This window comes from Panthera leo, chromosome E2 (assembly GCF_018350215.1).
Source record: "Panthera leo isolate Ple1 chromosome E2, P.leo_Ple1_pat1.1, whole genome shotgun sequence".
Taxonomy (NCBI): domain Eukaryota; kingdom Metazoa; phylum Chordata; class Mammalia; order Carnivora; family Felidae; genus Panthera; species Panthera leo.
Genome location: NC_056693.1, coordinates 48,347,145 through 48,366,466, shown reverse-complemented (window position 1 = coordinate 48,366,466; position 19,322 = coordinate 48,347,145). Strand labels below are relative to the sequence as shown.

The following is a 19,322-nucleotide window of genomic DNA, read 5'->3' as shown; positions in this document are numbered from 1 at the left end:
AATGTTATGAAAAAACATGCCCCCACAATATTTTTCAGATGTTCTTGCTGGGGCACCCAGGTGGCTCATTCGGTTGAGCATCTGACTCTTGATTTCGGCTCAGGTCATGATCTGGCAGTTCATGGGTTTGAGGCCCGTGTCCATCTCAGTGCTGACAGTGTGGGCCCTGCTTGGGATTCTTTCTCTCTTCCTCTCTCTCTCCCCTGCTCTCTCTCAAAATAGATAAATAAACTATATAAATATCTATGTATCTATATATCTATATCTATATCTATATCTCGTGACTTTCTGCCCCTGACATGGAATAGCTCTTCATTTATTTAGGTGTTCCTTGGTTTCTTTCATCATAGCTTTATAGTTTTCATTATATAGATCTTCTACATATTTTGTTTATACCAAACTATTTCATTGTTTTGGTCCTAACATAAGTGGTATTGTGTTTTTAATTTCAAATAGGTGATATATATGCACAGGAAAAAAAAATTCAAGAGGTATAGACTGGTTTACAGCTTCCTCTCTGTATCCTATTCTTTAGGCCTCTATTTTCAACTATCCAAAGACATTCACTGATGCTAGGTTCTTTTTTTTTTTAATTTTTTTTTTTAATGTTTGTTTATTTTTGAGACAGAGAGAGACGGAGCATGAACAGGGGAGGGTCAGAGAGAGAGGGAGACACAGAATCCAAGGCAGGCTTCAGGCTCTGAGCTGTCAGCACAGAGCCTGATGCGGGGCTTGAACTCACGGATGGTGAGATCATGACCTGAGCCGAAGTCGGACGCTTAACTGACTGAGCCACCCAGGTGCCCCTGATGCTAGGTTCTTGTGGGTCTTTCTAGAAATTGTATGCACATACTCAAGCTCATATGAATATTTATTACTAACTCAACAAACATTCATGAGCATTTGCTATGGGGCAAGCACAGGAGCTGGAGCCAAGAACAAAAGGAAGCCCTGCTCTCATGGAGCTTATATTCGTTATAGTTGGTACCACCAACTATAAGAACTCTTCGTGGCAGGTATTATTATCTCTGTGGGAGGGCTGAGGGCCAAAGGAGGACTCTCTGGGACAACTAAATTCTCCAAGAGCCTAAGGAGAGAAGCTGGGTCCTGCCAAGAGCTAGGGGCAGGGCTGCTCAAGGCCAGAGGAAGCAGATTCTGGAAGGGAGGGCTTCTTGCCAAGGCAGATAGGTACAGATGAGGAGGAGGTGAGGAGGAAGCTTAAGGAAGCTGCTAGACCAGTCTGGCCAGAGTCCGAGTTCCAAGAACTTGGAAATCCTGTTTCCAGGTGGCTGCATTAAAATTTTTTTTTAAAAAATATTTATTTTTGAGAGAGAGACATAGTGTGAGTGGGTGAAGGACTGAGAGAGAAGGGGGGAGACATAGAATCTGAAGTAGACTCTAGGCTCCAAGCTGTCAGCATAGAGCCCAATGTGGATCACCGACTCATGGACCTCGAGATCATTGACCTGAGCCTAAGTCAGCCACTTAACCGACAGCCACCCAGGCGCCCTCGGTGGCTGCATTTTAATTCCTTAATTTTCTTTCCTCTCTAGCTTCTTAGACACATTCTTCTGGGGACCAGCCTAACTTTGTTTGGCTGACATGAAGAAAAAGGATTTTTATCCATATAGAGACCAACACTGCCAGGGGAGTGGCCAGGGTGTCCCCAGAGGCACAGAAGGTCAGACAGGCCTGTGATGAAGAGCCAAAGAGAGGCAGTGGGCGGCTGAGGACTGATTATCTGAGTGGCAGCTCTTGGCCAAGTTGGCTTCCCCACTTGGGTCTCCCTGTCAGGTTGGAGGTAACATTTTTTATTTTTTATTTTTTAAAATTTACATCCAAATTAGTTACCATATAGTGCAACAATGATTTCAGGAGTAGATTCCTTAGTGCCCCTTACCCATTTAGCCCATCCCCCTTCCCACAACCCATCCGGTAACCCTCTGTTTGTTGTCTATATTTATGAGTCTCTTCTGTTTTGTCCCCCTCCCTGTTTTTATATTATTTTTGTTTCCCTTCACTTATGTTCCATCTGTTTTGTGTGTTAAAGTCCTCATATGAGTGAAGTCATATGATTTTTGTTTTTCTGTGACTAATTTCACTTAGCATAATGCCCTCCAGTTCCATCCGTGTAGCTGGAAATGGCAAGATTTCATTCTTTTGATTGCTGAGTAATACTCCATTGTATATATATACCACATCTTCTTTATCCATTCATCCATCGATGGGCATTTGGGCTCTTTCCATACTTTGGCTATTGTTGATAGTGCTGCTATAAACATTGGGGTACATGTGTCCCTTTGAAACAGCACACCTGTATCCCGTGGATAAATGCCTAGTAGTGCAATTGCTCGGTCATAGGGTAGTTCGATTTTTAGTTTTTTGAGGAATCTCCATCCTGTTTTCCAGAGTGGCTGCACCAGCTTGCATTTCCACCAACAATGCAAAAGAGATCCTCTTTCTCCACATCCTCGCCAACATCTGTTGTTGCCTGAGTTGTTAATGTTAGCCATTCTGACAGGTGTGGGGTGGTATCTCATTGTGGTTTTGATTTGTATTTCCCTAATGATGACTGATGTTAAGCATTTTTTCATGTGTCTGTTAGCCATCTGGATGTCTTCCTTGGAGAAGTGTCTCTTCATGTCTTTTGCCCATTTCTTCACTGGATTATTTGTTTTTTGGGTGTTGAGTTTGGTAAGTTCTTGATAGATTTTGGATACTAACCCTTTATCTCATATGTCATTTGCAAATATCTTCTCCCATTCTGTCAGTTGCCTTTTAGTTTTGCTGATTGTTTCCTTCACTGTGCAGAAGCTTTTTATTTTGATGAGGTCCCAGTGTTCATTTTTGCTTTCATTTCCCTTGCCTCCAGAGACGTGTTGAGTAAGAAGTTGCTGCGGCCAAGATCAAAGAGGTTTTTGCCTGCTTTCTCCTCGAGGATTTTGATGGCTTCCTGTCTTACATTGAGGTCTTTCATCCATTTTGAGTTTATTTTGTGTGTGTGGTGTAAGAAAGCGGTCCAGGTTCATTCTTCTGCATGTCGCTGTCCAGTTTTCCCAGCACCACTTGCTGAAGAGACTGTCTTTTTTCCATTGGATATTCTTTCCTGCTTTGTCAAAGATTAGTTGGCCATACGTTTGGGGGTCCATTTCTGGGTTCTCTATTCTGTTCCATTGATCTGAGTGTCTGTTCTTGTGCCAGTACCATACTGTCTTGATGATTACAGCTTTGTAGTATAGCTTGAAGTCCAGGATTGTGATGCTTCCTGCTTTGGTTTTCTTTTTCTGGCTATTTGGGGTCTTTTCTGGTTCCATACAAATTTTAGGATTGTTTGTTCTAGCTCTGTGAAAAATGCTGGTGTTATTTCGATAGGGATTGCATTGAATGTGTAGATTGCTTTGGGTAGTATCAACATTTTAACAGTATTTCTTCTTCCTATCCAGGAGAATGGAATATTTTTCCATTTTTTTGTGTCTTCAATTTCTTTCATAAGTTTTCTATAGTTTTCAGTGTATAGATTTTTCACCTCTTTGGTTAGATTTATTCCTGGGTATTTTATGGGTTTTGGTGAAATTGTAAATGGGGTCGATTCCTTGATTTCTCTTTGTGTTGCTTCATTGTTGGTGTATAGGAATGCAACTGATTTCTGTGTGTTGATTTTATATCCTGCCACTTTGCTGAATTCATGAATCAATTCTAGCAGTTTTTTGGTGGAATCTTTAGGGTTTTCCATATAGAGTATCATGTCATCTGTGAAGAGTGAACGTTTGACCTCCTCCTGGTCAATTTAGATGCCTTTTATTTCTTTGTGTTGTCTGATTGCTGAGGCTAAGACTTCCAATACTATGTTGAATGACAGTGGCGAGAGTGGACATCCCTGTCTTGTTCCTGACCTTAGGGAGAAAGCTCTCAGTTTTTCCCCAATGAGGATGATATTAGCATTGGGTTGTTCATATATGGGTTTTTATGATCTTGAGGTATGATCCTTCTATCCCTGCTTTCTTGAGGGTTTTTAGCAAGAAAGAATGCTGTATTTTGTCAAATGCTTTCTCTGCGTCTATTGAGAGGATCATATGGTTCTTGTCCTTTCTTTTATTGATGTGATGAATCACGTCAATTGTTTTGCAGATATTCAACTAGCCCTGCATCCCAGGTATAAATCCCACTTGGTTGTGGTGAATAATTTTTTTAATGTATTGTTGGATTTGGTTGGCTAATATCTTGTTGAAGATTTTTGCATCCATGTTCATCAGGGAAATTGGTCTATAGTTCTCCTTTTTAGTGGGGTCTCTGTCTGGTTTTGGAATCAAGGTAATGCTGGCTTCATAGAAAGAGTTTGGAAGTTTTCCTTCCATTTCTATTTTTTGGAACAGCTTCAAGAGAATAGGTGTTAACTTTTCCTTAAATGTTTGGTAGAATTCCCCTGGAAAGCCATCTGGTCCTGGACTCCTGTTTTTTTGGCAGATTTTTGATTACTAATTCGATTTCCTTACTGGTTATGGGTATTTTCTATTTTCTATTTCTAAAGAAATTTCTAAAGAAATTTTCTATTTCTTCCTGTTTCAGTTTTGGTAGTGTATACGTTTCTAGGAATTTGTCCATTTCTTGCAGATTACCCATTTTATTGGCATATAATTGCTCATAATATTCTATTATTATTGTTTTTATTTCTGTTGTGTTGGTGGTGATCTCTCCTCTTTCATTCTTGATTTCATTTATTTGGGTCCTTTCCTTCTTCTTTTTGATCAAACTGGCTAGTGGTTTATCAATTTTGTTAATTCTTTCAAGGAACCAGCTTCTGGTTTCATTGATCTGTTCTGCTGTTTTTTTTGGTTTTGATAGCATTAATTTCTGCCCTAATCTTTATTATTTCCTGTCTTCTGCTGGTTTTGGGTTTTATTTGCTGTTCTTTTTCCAGCTCCTTAAGGCATAAGATTAGATTGTGTATCTGAGATCTTTCTTCCTTCTTTAGGAAGGCCTGGATTACTATATACTTTCCTCTTATGACCGCCCTTGCTGCGTCCCAGAGGTTTTGGGTTGTGGTGTTATCATTTTCATTGACTTTCATATACTTTTTAATTTCCTCTTTAAGTGCTTGGTTAGCCCATTCATTCTTTAGTAGGATGTTCTTCAGTCTCCAAGTATTTGTTACCTTTCCAAATTTTTTCTTGTGGTTGATTTCAAGTTTCATAGCATTGTGGTCTGAAAATATGCACAGTATGATCTCGATCTTTTTGGACTTACTTAGGGCTGACTTGTGTCCCAGTATATGGTCTATTCTGGAGAACGTTCCATGTGCACTGGAGAAGAATGTGTATTCTGCTGCTTTATGGTGAAATGTTCTGAATATATCTGTTAAGTCCATCTGGTCCAGTGTGTCATTCAAAGTCATTGTTTCCTTGTTGATTTTTTGATTAGATGATCTGTCCATTGCTGTGTTGAAGTCTCCTACTGTTATTTATGGTATTACTATTGATGAGTTTCTTTATGTTTGTGATTAATTGATTTATATACTTGGGTGCTTCCATATTTGGGTGCTTCCACATTTGGCACATAAATGTTTACAATTGTTAGGTCTTCTTGGTCTGTAGACCCCTTGATTATTATATAATGTCCTTCTGCATCTCTTGATACAGTCTTTATTTTAAAGTCTAGATTGTCTGATATAAGTATGGCTATTCTGGCTTTCTTTTGTTAACCGTTAGCATGATCATTGGTTCTCCATCCCCTTATTTTCAATCTGAAGGTGTCTTTAGGTCTAAAGTGGGTCTCTTATAAACAGCATATAGATGGATCTTGTTTTCTTATCCATTCTGTTACCCTGTGTCTTTTGATCAGAGCATTGAGTCCATTGATGTTTAGAGTGAGTACTGAAAGATATGAATTTATTGCCATTATGATGCTTGTAGAGTTGGAGTTTCTGGTGGTATTCTCTGGTTCTTTCTAATCTTTTGTTGCTTTTGGTGTGTGTGTGTGTGTGTGTGTGTGTGTATACTTGCAGGGCTGGTTTAGTGGTCACAAACTCCTTTAATTTTTGTTTGGGAAACTTTTTATCTCTCCTTCTATTTTGAATGACAGCCTTGCTGGATAAAGAATTCTTGGCTGAATATTTTTCTGATTCAGCACACTGAATATATCCAGCCACTCCTTTCTGGCCTGCCAAGTTTCTGTGGATAGGTCTGCTGCAAACCTGATCTGTCTTCCCTTGTATGTTAGAGACTTTTTTTCCCTTGCTGCTTTCATGATTCTCTCCTTGCCTGAGTATTTTGTGAATTTGACTGTGATATGCCTTGTTGATGGTTGGTTTTTGTTGAATCTAATGGGAGTCCTCTGTGCTTCCTGGATTTTGATGTCTGTGTCTTTCCCCAGGGTAGAAAAGTTTTCCACTATGATTTGCTCACATAACCCTTCCACCCCTATCTCTCTCTCTTCCTCTTCTGGGACCCCTATGATTCTGATGTTGTTCCTTTTTAGTGAATCACTGATTTCTCTAATTCTTAAATCGTGCTCTTTTGCCTTAATCTCCCTCTTTTTTTCTGCTTCATTATTCTCTATAAGTTTGTCCTTTGTGTTGCTGATTCTCTGTTCTGCCTCATCCATCCTTGCCACTGATGCATCCATCCCTGACTACAGCTCAGTTAGAGCATTTTTAATTTCATTCTGGCTATTTTTACTTCTTTTATCTCTGCAGGAAGGGATTCTAATCTGTTTTCAACTCCAGTTAGTATACTTATTATCGTGATTCTAAATTCTGGTTCAGACATCTTGCTTGTATCTGTGTTGGTTAAATCCCTGGCTGTCATTTCTTCGTGCTCTTTCTTTTGGGGTGAATTCCTTTGTTTTGTACTTTTGAAGGGAGAAAGGAATTAATGAGGTAGAAAAATTGAAATTAAAAAAATTAAAAAAAAATTAAAATTAAAAATTAAAAAAACACACAAAAATCTAATAGATGATGCTAGATCCTAGGTGTGTTTTGGTCTGGGTGTTGAAAGTGGTTTGACAGATTAGAGGGAAAAAAAGGGGGGGAGAAAGGAAATTGTTTGAGATTTTGAAAAAACGAATACACTGAAATAGACTAAAATGAGATGATGGGAGTAAAAAAGAATTTGAAAAAATATACACAAAAATGAAGAATATAGTAGAAAAAAATTAAAGAACATTTTTTTTTCAATATATGAAATTTATTGTCAAATTGGTTTCCATACAACACCCAGAAAGAAAAATATTTTTAATAAAAGTTAAAAATAAATATGAGGTTTTTCATTTTCTGTATTTAAGAAAAAAGAAAAGAAACGAAAAAGAAAAAACAAAAAAGAAAAAAAGAAAAAAAAAATCATTTGAAAATTTGAAAAAGTGAATACACTGTAGTAGACTAAAATAAAATGATGGAAGTAAAATAGAATTTGAAAAAAATTTATATAAAAGCAAAAAATATAGTAATAAAAATTAAATGAAAATATTTTTAATAGACATTGAAAGTAAAAATGAAATTTTTCTCTTTCTGCATTCAAGAAAAAGAAAAGAAACAGAAAAAAGAAAAAGAAAGAAAAAAAGGAAATTGTTTGAAAATTTGAAAAGGTGAGTACACTGAAATAGACTAAAATAAAATGATGGAAGTACAGTAGAATTTGAAAAAATTTACACAAAAGTAAAAAATATAGTTATAAAAATTAAAGAAAGATTTTTAATAAAAATTGAAATTACAAATGAATTTTTTTCTGTATTCAAGAAAAAAGAATTGTAAAAGAGAAAAAGAAAAAAAAAAAAAAGAAAGAAAAATGAATAGATGAACCTGCTAACAGATTGAAGTAGGGCTGAAATTGCTTCATTTTCTCCTAGAAGTCAGTCTATGTAGCCCTTTATAGTCCATAAACTAAGCCGGCGGTGAGACTTATGTTCTTGAAGAGCGAAGTTGGCCTAGTTGGGCAGGGCTCAGTGTAACAGCTCTGCTCTCCACTAGATGGCGCTGCTAGCCTACTGGGGTGGATTGTTGTGGCGCTCCTAGGTGCTTATGCGCATGCGCAGGAGTGGTGAAAATGGCGCCACCCAGCTACCCAGTCTGTTCCCCCAACGCAGATCAGCAATTGCGCACCTGTCCTCTGTCTTCAGCTCTCGTCCACTCCCCGCTTTTTCACTCTCTGTGACCAGGCCCCAGGCAGTACCTCTCTCCCATGTTTTGTCTCAGATGTGGCTGTTTTCCCCAGCCCCTTACTTCCGAAGGACTGCGGCTTTGGCCCCTTTTGCCCCTCTGCGGGAGGGTCTCACCGAGCAATGGGCAAATGAGCATTTGCTGAATATCGGCTGCACCCAGGAACGCCTGCTGGACCCTGTTGTTGCCGGCGCCCTGAGACCATGGCCAGGTGCCAGCCCGCCCCAGAAAAAGTTCGCGAGACAGTGTAGCAGCAGCGTCTCAGGGATTATGGAAAATCACAACACACATCTGGCACCAGGCTTCACTCTTAACAATCTTGCCCCAGCACCAGTGAATGTGGCTGACTTCCAGGGTCTGCTGGGACCAGGTGGCTTCAGCAGTCTCTACCAGATGTCCTTCCAGCAGTGGAACCGCTCTTCCCCGTGTGGCCCGACAACCTCCCGGACCCCACTCTGTTCCTGGGGATTTGCCCTTCCCACCAGAGTACCGCCAGCTATCGAGCTGCGGAGTTGTAGCCTTTGCGCTCCCCTTGTTTACAGTCTTAATGGAATTTAAACCCTCTCCTTTCTCCTTTCTCCCTGTTCCCTTTTTAGTTTAGTCCCTGCGGCTGTTTCCAATTTTCCACTTTCTCTCCAGCTGCTTTTGGGAAGGGGTGCTTTTCCTGTATTCTCCCCCCGCCTTCCCCAGTCTCCGTCTTCTCTCCGCCCGCAAAAGCGGTTCCCTACCTTTTGCAGCTTCTCGCTCCCCAAGTTCAGCTCTCCACGCCGCTTACCTGCTGAATTCTGTGGTTCAGGTTGTGCAGATTGTTGTGTTAATCCTCCATTCAGTTTTCTAGGTGTGTAGGATGGTTTAGTGTTGGTCTGGCTGTATTTCATGGACGCGAGACACACAAAAAGCTTCCTTGCTGTCCCGCCATCTTGGCTCCTCCCCTGGAGGTAACATTTTTAGACATGGCCCTGGACTCTCTGGCATCCCACTTCCCACCTGTGCCTCAAACATTAGAGCCAGTGGATGCCCTACAGCCATATGTATGCTGCCCTGCACCCATCCCCCAGCCCTGCTAAGAATTTTTGCGTCTGGTTATTTTGTGTGTGTCATACATGTAGTAATAATAGCTCATCACTGATCAGGACCAGGGCCAGTGACTGAAATTTCATTCCCGTTTTTACACATGAAGAAATGGGCTCTGAAGCCAAATCTGTGCTTCTGCTGTAACACTACATTGCCTCTGTAGTGTCACAGAGCACCCTCTGTAGCGCTCCGGGTAGAGGCACACGCAATAGGAGTCCTTCTGTCCAACTTGGTATGTTTGTACATGCCTCACTTAAGCAGCTCAGATGCTGACCCTCTGGCTGAGCTGAGACCCTTCCCCTCTGTTTGGCTGTGGGGTAGTTCTCTGGCTCTCGACTCTCCAAATGGTGCTGCTTAGGGCCATTTTTGACTTGGTTATAGTCTTAGGACCCACCTTGTAAAGAGGAGTTACTCCTTAACAGGGTTTGACTGATTTTATGGTTCTTACTACAAATTGTCAGGTAGGGCCAATGCAGAAAAACTGCAATATTTTATCAATGAACACGTATCAGACATATGTGCCTTTTACCAAATAGAGCTCTTTAATTCCTACAGGCAGAAAGGATTCACTTACATGATGATTACATTCTATACAAACGTAAGCAGTGTGTCCTTCAGCCCCTGCTTCTATTGAATGACACCCATTTTACTGAGTAGATGATGGTTCTTTATACATTTAGATTCCCTGGAATACATGCACCAGGGAATTGCCTGGGAGGCCAGCGTCTTGAAGAGACAGTTCTTAAAAGGATCTAGGACTTTTTTCCATCTAGGCATGGTTCAAACTGCATGGGAGAACTGCCCCTCAGCCCCTTCCAGGCACTTGAGCCTCCATTAGACCCCCCCCCCCCCCCCCCCCCCCCCCCCCGCCTTAGAGGTTATCTTCCTTTGTCACGGGGCTTACGGGGCAATGGTTGGTATGTTGGTACTCTTGCCTCCAGCTTCTGCCTTTCACTCATCTTGCACATCAGTGCTCCCTAAATTAACGTTCTTATCAGGTCATTCCCCTGCTCAAGAATCTGCACTGGGTCCCTGCTGCCTGTCACATCAATAACTGCTTGGCTTTCAAGACCACCTGTAGTGTAGCCTTGTCTTGCCTGTTCAGCGTAGATTCCCATTACATCCCAACACAGCTTCTTTGCTCCAGATGAATAACCTTCCCTTTGCTGTCCAGAGTATCTGCTACGCGGGCCTCTTCTCCATGCCTTGTTCACTTTATCCCCACTTCTCCCTCCTCAGTGTCTTTTCTCTTCCCCATTATCTACCCTTCATCCTATAGCCTAATTATCTATCCCCTTTCCTTGCATGAAGCCTCCTTTGACCAGCAGGCCAACTCCAGTACATTTCTTCTCCAAACACCTATGATGTTTATTGTTCACACCATAGAGACTGGCCTTTAACTATTCTGCAGATGTTCTTTTGGCCCGCTTCCAAGATCACCACCTAGACTGTGATTTCTATAAGAGCAGGGAACTGAATACCCCATAGTGTAGAATGGGCATATATCAGTGCTTGAATACTAGCCATCAGCAGTCAGGCATTGCGCATGGAAATATTCTGTAACCCTCAGGCAAAAAAGCAAGTCAACAACAGGGCTCTTAATGTTACCATATTCTATAGATTGCAAAATACACCTTTCCCTCACTTATCACATTTTAACATCTCCTTTGGAATCAGGATCAATGGCATATCATGATATAATTGATAGTTCAGTTCCTCTTCTTTGTTTCTTAGTGGAATATAAAATATTGGTGCATTTTGCAGTCAGTTGTGCATTAGACTTGATGAAAAGCACTGACTTGATGGTTACTTACTGGTTGATGTGAGAATCTGTTGATAGCTGTTTCTGGATTGGACCTGGGAGAAAGCATTTAGGAGAAGTGAGGGGATGTTGGATGTTTTATTGGGCCCAGAAGCTTCCTGAATCTGAATTGATTCACCTCTTCCTCTCCTCCATTCTCGTGTTCCCTGTGTGTGCTGCTTCAGAGACTGATTCCTCACTAATTGGAATCTTAGCATCACCAGCCCTGGTGGGGTGGTGGGCCAAGAGGCTGTCTTCCCTCTCCTGTGAGGAGCCTTCACATGGGCTTGGCAGAACCAAGGTGTCTCTGACTAGCCAGCTCAGCTGCTCAGCTCTGAAGGCAAGAAAGCTGAGCTCCCAGCCCTGAGTAAAGCCAGACTGGGAGGGATTAGGGGAGACTGAGGGCAAGGGCCACAGCCTCTGAGGAAGCACAGAGGGCCAACCCATCCATGGTGACGAGGAATGGCTCCTTTCTAGGCCCATCGGCCCTGAGCTCTGGCCGGAGTGGCCTGCCCTGACCAGCTCAAGTCATGCATACTGACTCTGGGTTCTGAGTTTGAAGTTGCAGGGTGCTCAGGTCACTCCGCCCCCCTCCAGATCCTCATGGGCTCCATCCCCTGAAGCAGCTTCTCTTGGCCCCACAGGCAGTCTCCTCTAGCAGCATAAAGCTGCTTGGCAGGGGAATGTGGTCTTTTCCTTTTGTTTGCAGACCATCCCCTAATGCAGAGTTATCAGCAAGAGCTTTGGGGCCTGACGTAGTTAGATTTGATTACTTCCTCTCCTATTTGTTACCATGTGACCTTGGGCAAGTTGCCAAACTTTCTGAGATTTGGTTTCCTCTTTTTTTTTTTTTTTTTTTTTTTTTTGGTAGATGGCAATTTTAATAATAGCAAGGGGAACTTCTATATGAAAGCTGGTCTTTTTTTTTTTTTTTTTTTTTTTTATGCGTGCATTCTTTTTTTTTCTTTAAATCCAGTATAGTCAACACACAGTGTTAATATTAGTTTCAGGTGTACAATATATAGTGATTCAACAATTGTATACATCACTCACTGCTCATCTCAATAAGTGTACTCTTAATCCCCTTCATGTATTTCCCCCATCCCCCTACCCACCTCCCTTGGTAACCATCAGTGTGGTTTCTTCATCTTTAAAATGAGGGTGAGAATTCTAACTCTGGTGTGTGTGTGTGTGTGTGTGTGTGTGTGTGTGTGTGTGTGTGTGTGTGTGTTTGCATATGTAGGGATTAAGTGACAAAAGTAACTAACATTAGCCACTATTATTATCATCGTTGTCCCATTGAAGGTAGTCCCAGCTCCATCCTATGGGCCTTGCCCAACATTATCATTGCAAGTTTTATGGGCCTCACACATCCCTGAACCAGAGGCAGCACCATCTCCATGGCCCTCCCCCAATCCTGACAGAGAGTTCTGGCTGTTTTTTCCCTCATTCTCCTGGGTTTCACCGAGAATTCCTTGTGTGTCCACTGGGGGCTGTGCCTGGTGAATACTAGAGCTCTAGTTCCAGGGGAGAAATAAGGCAGGAGGCATGAAAAGTTCAAGGCTAAAATAACTCATGCAAGGAGAAAGAAATATAAGGGAGATTCCTTTTCATTAAGATGGAGGATTTGATAGTTTGTGGGGAAAAAACTCTCTAAAACATCTGGAAACTTAGGATAGAAAACAGTCGACATGCTTTTTATGCATAGCTGCATGGAAATAGGATAGCCCTTGGAGAAGAGACATAAAGGGAAGTTGACAGCCTGTCTGGGCAGGGAGTGAGATAGCTTTGCCTGCTCTGAGCATCTTTTGCTGGTCCGGATAAGGCAGGGATTTGCGTCTGAATAGCCATAGGGACAACGGACACAGTTTTGATCTTATATGAAGCAGAGAGGTAGAACTGTGACTCCCACATACATCTGGGACCCTTCAGGGTTTAAACTTCCAATGAAAGGCCAGAAAAAATACACTCACCTTCAAAGGCAGCGAGCAGGAAGCTCTTCTAACCTGGCCCGGGTTTGGTTGGGGAAGGCCTCTTCTGAGAAATTTATAACCACACTCCTGCCCTCTTTTGAATTTGCGATCCAACTTACACTACTCATGTGATTCTAGAGTCTCTAGGCCAGGAAATTCTAGGCTGGAAAATTCATAGAGACAGAAAGTAGAATGGTGGTTGCCTAGGGATGAGGGGAGGAGGAAATAGGGAGTTGTTTAAAGTTGCTAGGGTTTCTGCTTCCCAAGATGAAGAGTCTTCGAGGTTGGTGGCACAATATGAAAGTACTGAACACCGTAGAACTGTGTGCTTAAAAAAAAAAAAAAATGGTTAGGATGGGAAATTTTATATTAGGTATATTTTGCTACAATAAAAAAGTGATTTCGGACTGATAACTTGGGGATACCTTGCAGAAGCAAAAGCAGAACCTTTTCAGAGGGGGGATACACCTTCAACCCAACTTGCTTGTTGAACTTGAGCAAAAAAGCCCAAGTTACAAAATGCACTAGGAAACCTTAGCAACCAGGAGGGAGTAGGCAGCAAGAACAAAAAAGAGAGCTAGAGGATCAATGTCCCCAGAATGTTACTGTGGAATTATTCATAATGTCAAAAAAAAAAAAAAAAACCCAAAACAAAACCCACCACCACGACAACGGCTGGAAACAAAGCAGAGTCCCTCTGGCAGGAAATTTTGCGCAGCCATTAAAAGATTCAGAAGGCTTTACCTGAGGGATTTGATTATTGAGTGAGAAAAATAAGAAATGGTCATGGGTGCTATTATGATCCCAGTTTTTGCAAAGCAACCCCATAGCAAGCAAAACGTGACCCCAACCCCACACTTGTATATATGTGTGTATTTTTCTAACAGATAGGTGAGCATGAAAAAGGGAGTGAAGGCTGCCCATCAGGGCTGCTTGTTAGGGCTGCAGGCGAAGGAAGGGAGAAGGGAGAAGGAAGAAGAGGTGGAAAAAAAAGAGAAATTTCAAGACTGTCCTGAAAATATCTATAATGCTCAGCCCTCAGCATGCCTGTTATAAATCCTACTGATGGAGGATGATATCTGAATGTGAGTGATTGTGTCTAGAGGATAAAAGAAATTATAATACTGACTTGCAGATTTGCCTATTGTGAAGAAGGAAGACAAGTTACATGGATCTGGTTATTTGATTTTATTAGGACAAACGATCAAACTTCCTCTATGTGTATGTATGTCCACATATATTAGTGTGAACGAGGAGAAAGATGCGGAGGGCTGGGTGTTGACACCAGTAATACCATAAAGGAGAGAAGGAGGGGAAGGAAGTGCAAGAGAAAGATATCAGATCTGGTGTCTTTATAAGAAGAGAGACACAGAGACACAAATATAGACATCTTTGTATTGTGTTGTTTTATTCGTGGCAACAAACTTAAATTGATTTGAAATATGACAAATCAGGACAATTAAACAAATGAGTGAGCCAATGAAAAACTTTCACACCTTGCTTTTAAGAATGTCAAGTGTCTGATCTCCTGGGAGGGCCCTTTTGCAATAGTTTACAAGAATGTAAAAGTACCTGCCTCTACCTATGTACTTCCCCCCCCCCCCCGGGGGGAGGGGGAGGGAGGGCACCCAGCTGTCTGTACAGACAGTCATTGCTGCACTATCTGTGGAAGTTTCATGATTGGAAATGGCCTAAATGTTGAACAGAAGACAGATTATTTAGTCACAGTCTATATACACTGGAATACTTCCACAGTTTATAGAAAAAAAGAAGGGAGACAGTGCCACTGTCTTCTAGACAGGTTGAGTGAGAAAAGCAAGGTACAGAACAACATTCTGTTAACTTGCTAGGGCTGCAGGGGGTGACTGAAAACGGGCATGTTCTCTCTCACCTGTTTGGGAGGCCAAAAGTGTGAGATCAAGGGCCATGCTCCCTCTGAAGGCTTGGGAATGGGGGCGGGGGTGGTCCTTCCTGGCCTCTTCCTAGATTCTAGTGGCTCTCGAAGTCCTTGGCTTTCTTTGGCTTGTGGATGCATCACTGTAGTTATGCCTGTTATCTTGTGTGTGTATATCTCTCCTTAGAAGGACTTCCCTCACTGGATTTAGGGCCCCTCCTCAATCGAGCATGACCTCATCTTAACTCATTATATCTGTGAGGACCCTGTTTCCAAGTAAGGTCAAATTCTGAAGTTCTGGGTGGACAAGACCTTTGGGGAGCCAGTCTTCAACACACTTGAAGCACTTGTGATGTCTTAGTGTTGGATTAAAAAAGAGAGAGAGAGAGATATGTTTGTTTATGTTGGACACTCTGGAATGGTAGGAGGAGGCTGAGGCTGTGGAAAGTGTACCTGTGAGATGTCTCTGGAAGAAAGCATGTGAAGTTCAGAAGTAGGACCATGACAGAAAAGGGAGGGAAGAGGATTTCAGTTGGAGCCCCTTCAGTCTAAGTTTGGCCTTAAGGCCCACTGTGGGAAAGGCTGGTGAGTTGGGGTAAGGAGGAAGGAAGCTGGGGGTGCTGGTAGAACGATGGCTTATCCCCTGTGCCTTCCTGTTGAGGACAGATGGGCCTGAATGCCAGCCTCTGGGCCCCTTCTGATAACAACAAAGTTTTGAAAGTTCTGGAATAACCTTCCTTGCCTAGTCTGGGTCCCCTCATGGTTCTGTTTCTCATTTGTTAGAAGGGTGGTGAAGGCCTCTTCGGGTTCCTGCTCCCAGAAGCCTGCCAACCCCTCCCTGGTCTGTGCTGCTTGCTGAGGCACCTGCTGCCTTCTCTCACCAGCCTGCTCTGTGACCATGCCTCCCCCTCAGTGTGAGCTGCTCCAGGCTGGGGCTCGTAGCTTTTCATCTGGGTGTGCAAAGCCCTGGGCACACGGGAGAGGCTCCATTACAAATGCTGCACGTGGAACAGAATTTAACCCTGATGTAGAGACTTCAGAACCTGTTTTAAAAGTTTCATGTTCTTTTCAAAAAAATGTTTTTTAATATGTTTTTTAATGTTTACTCATTTTTTTGAGAGAGAGATAGCAGGGGGCTCAGTCCCGTTGTGGGGCTCGGTTCCATGAACAGTGAGATCCCGACTTACGCTGCAATCAAAAATCAGATGCTTAACCATTTGAACTACCCAGGCCCCAAGTTTCATGTTCTTACACAAGGAAGCATAGACATGAGTGGGGTTCATGGTGGAACCAGTCCTTTGTCAGACTGGGCATGTGTGAGTAGGGAGGAGGGGATGTGGCCTGGTGGGGAGGCTGGCTCCTCCACCCTAGCCCTGCACCTTTCCTTACCAAGTGACTCAGGAACAGGGGCTGCACGTCTCATTCTTCCTTAGCTGTGACAATGATGCATGTTAGCAGAAAAGATACCCCAGCCCTTCACTGCATGCTTCCCTGGGTCTCCTCATGATAGGCGTAGCTGGGGATTCAGGGGGGGCTTATGTTCCAGCAGGGAAGAGAGAGATGAAGCTACAGTGAGTGATTATTTAATCACAGGTGCAAGAGTTGTTACAAAGCATGGATCCACATTGCTTGTGGAAGGTGTTACAAAACAAATCTGACCAGGAGCCAGAACGGGCCATCTGTGTGCTATGGCCTATGAAGGGCAGGGACATCCCCACCAGTACCCGTGGAAGAGCCCTACTTGAACCCAAACTCAACTAGTGTGAGGCCAAAGCTCTGCAGGAACATGGGCCTTGAGTAACCAAGACGCTGTCCACAGTGGGGACCTCTGCACATCCCCTCGTGTCGCTCTATCACACCGCCCTCCACACCCAGCTTGAGGAGGAGTTCCCCAAGCTCCATTTCTGGATGAGGAGAGTGAGGGCTAGAGAAAGGAAATGATTTGCTCTGTGGGTCCCAAGTCAGGAAGGGGAGTCAGTAATGAAAAGCCAAGGCTAGTTTTCCTGGCACTCTGCATGGGTCTACAAGTGCCCAGAGTCCGCCCTCAGTGAACCAAAAACTTAGGAACAAAGCTGCTCTGTTCACCAAGAATTCCATTTTCCTTTGTTGTTCGCCACTAGGGACATTCCTGAATTGGTAAAAAAAAAAAAAAAAAAAAGGGGGACTGGTTCAGCCCACGTTCTTGCAGTTGATGGGCCGTGCAGGGTCAAAGTCCCAGACTTTAAGGAGCTCCCAGCTCAGAGATGAGGCAGACCAGATGCACAGGACACTATGATCAGGCAAAGGACAAGGGGCACCAGGGGCCTGGGAGCACAGAAGGACAGCTCCCTTGGAGAGGGGACAGCTGGAGCAACCAGGAGGCGGGCAGTCTTAGGGGTCAAGGGTGACATGTGAGAATCTGGGGTGGAGGTGTGGGCATGGGGCAGGGAGGTGGGAGGGCTTGCATGTAAAGAGAGAAGGGCATTCTGCTCAGGGAACAGCAAGTTCAAAGGGATTGAGACCAAATATCATGGAGGGGTACTTGCTGCAGAGGTGGGGGCCTGATCCCCTGGCGATCCTGGGTCTGTGGAGCAAGGCATCATGAGGGTCTTGTTCTGTGAAAGGGGAAGGCTGTCCTATAGGAGGAGGCTGTTCGAAACCTTTTGAGGACAGACTGAGAGTAGCAGAGAGCCCTCTTCTTTACCCTCAAATGCAAGTGTCTATATGAAATATTTTTAAGGGTTTTTTTTACTTCTAAAAAAATTGTTATAAGTATACATAACAAAAATGAGCAATGTAAGAATTTTTAAAAAGTTAACAATTCAGTAACATTAAGTCCACTCACAATGTTGTGTAACCATCACCACTTTCCATCCATTAAGCAGTAACTCTCCCTTCCCCCCTCTCCCCAGCTCCTGGCAACCACCATTCTTTCTGTCTCTATGAGTTTGCCTGTTGTAGGTACCTCGATTTATATGCAATGTTTAAAGAATAGCATATTGAGGTGAAATTGATGCATAAGAAACTATACAAAAGTGCGCAATTTGCTAATTTTGGATATTTATACTGGAACCCAGATAATGATTATATCAATCGCTGCCAGAAGTTTCCTTTCACCCTTTGAAAATCCTCTCTCCCCATCCTCCCTCCCCAAACAGCCATTAGTCTGCTTTCTGTCCCTATAGATTAGCTTGGATTTTCTTGAGTTTTAAACAAATGGAAGTACACAGTATTACTCTTTGGGAGATGTCTGGTTTCTTTCAGCATAACCATTTTGAGCTTCATCCATGCTGTGTGTGTCAGTAGTTCATTCTTTCCATTGCTGAGTAGTTTTCTGTTGTATAGATCTATCATAATTAAAATAATTTCTTAAATATAATTTATTGTCAAATTGGCTAACATACAGTGTGTAAAGTGTGTTGTTAAATTTTTTTTTAAATGTTTATTTTTGAGGGAGAGAGAGAGACAGAGTGTGAATGGGGGAGAGTCAGAGAGACAGGGAGACACAGAATCTGAAGTAGGCTCCAGGCTCTGAACTGTCAGCACAGAGCCTGACGCAGGGCTTGAACTCATGAACTGCGAGATGATGACCTGAGCCAAAGTCAGATACTTAACTGACTGAGCCACCCAGGTGCCCCATCATAATTTTTTTTTTTTTTAATCCATTCACCCACTGATGTACATTTAGGTTGTTTCTAGCTTTTGGTGTTAGTAAATTGAAATGCAGTTGTTTTTTTTATGTGGATCTTGTGGCCTGAAACCTTGCTGAACTAGTTTCTTGGTCATTTTGTTCTCAATTTTAGGGGATAAACATTGAGGTTTTCACCATTTAGCTGAAAGTTTCTCTCATACATTCCCTATTTCAGGTTGAGGAAATTGCCTTCTATTCATTCATAATTTGCTGACAATTTCTACTGGGTGTGGATGTTGGATTTTGTCAAAGGGGCCAATATCTATTTACTGCCGTCTACTGAAGATGATCATCTGATTTTTCTTTTTTAGCTTACTAACATGGGGAATTTACAATGATTGATTTTCAAATGATGAATGAACCTTTCATTCCTGGTACTGCATGAGACTAGGAGGTTAGAATGTGGAGATCATAGCTCTTGTCCCCCAGTGAGACCCAGCTTTGGGCACAGTCATCCCCATAGAGGACGGAAGGAGGGAGGGAGAGGGCAATGGGCAAGGTTGAGGAAAAGAGAGAACTGCCAGACACATCAGTCTTGGCCTGCCCAGGTGAGCAGCCTCAGGTGAACAGCTTCCGGGGAGCCTCTGGCTAACTGGGGGTGCAGGAGGCTCTACCCCACAGCGTGTGCAGGTGGGGCCAGGCGGCCACTGCTCTTCCTCTATCTTGCCTGGGAAGACACCAGGGACTTGCCCTAAGCATAGTGTGCTGCCCTTGAGCTTCCTGGAGCCCCAGACTCTGCCTCTGCTGTCAAGCTGAGCTGA

At 42.9% G+C, this 19,322-nt stretch overlaps 1 protein-coding gene and 1 long non-coding RNA gene across 5 annotated transcripts in view; one reads left to right on the top strand and one right to left on the bottom strand.

Annotated features, from left to right (window-relative positions):
* IL34 (interleukin 34) overlaps positions 1-19,322 on the top strand; it is an 85,048-nt gene that overhangs the window by 19,208 nt on the left and 46,518 nt on the right. The window lies entirely within an intron of this gene.
* LOC122208054 lies at positions 10,820-13,110 on the bottom strand. Its single transcript, XR_006197097.1, has 2 exons — positions 12,998-13,110; positions 10,820-11,080 (listed from the first exon to the last, which is right to left on the bottom strand). It is a non-coding gene; the product is annotated as an uncharacterized LOC122208054 (long non-coding RNA).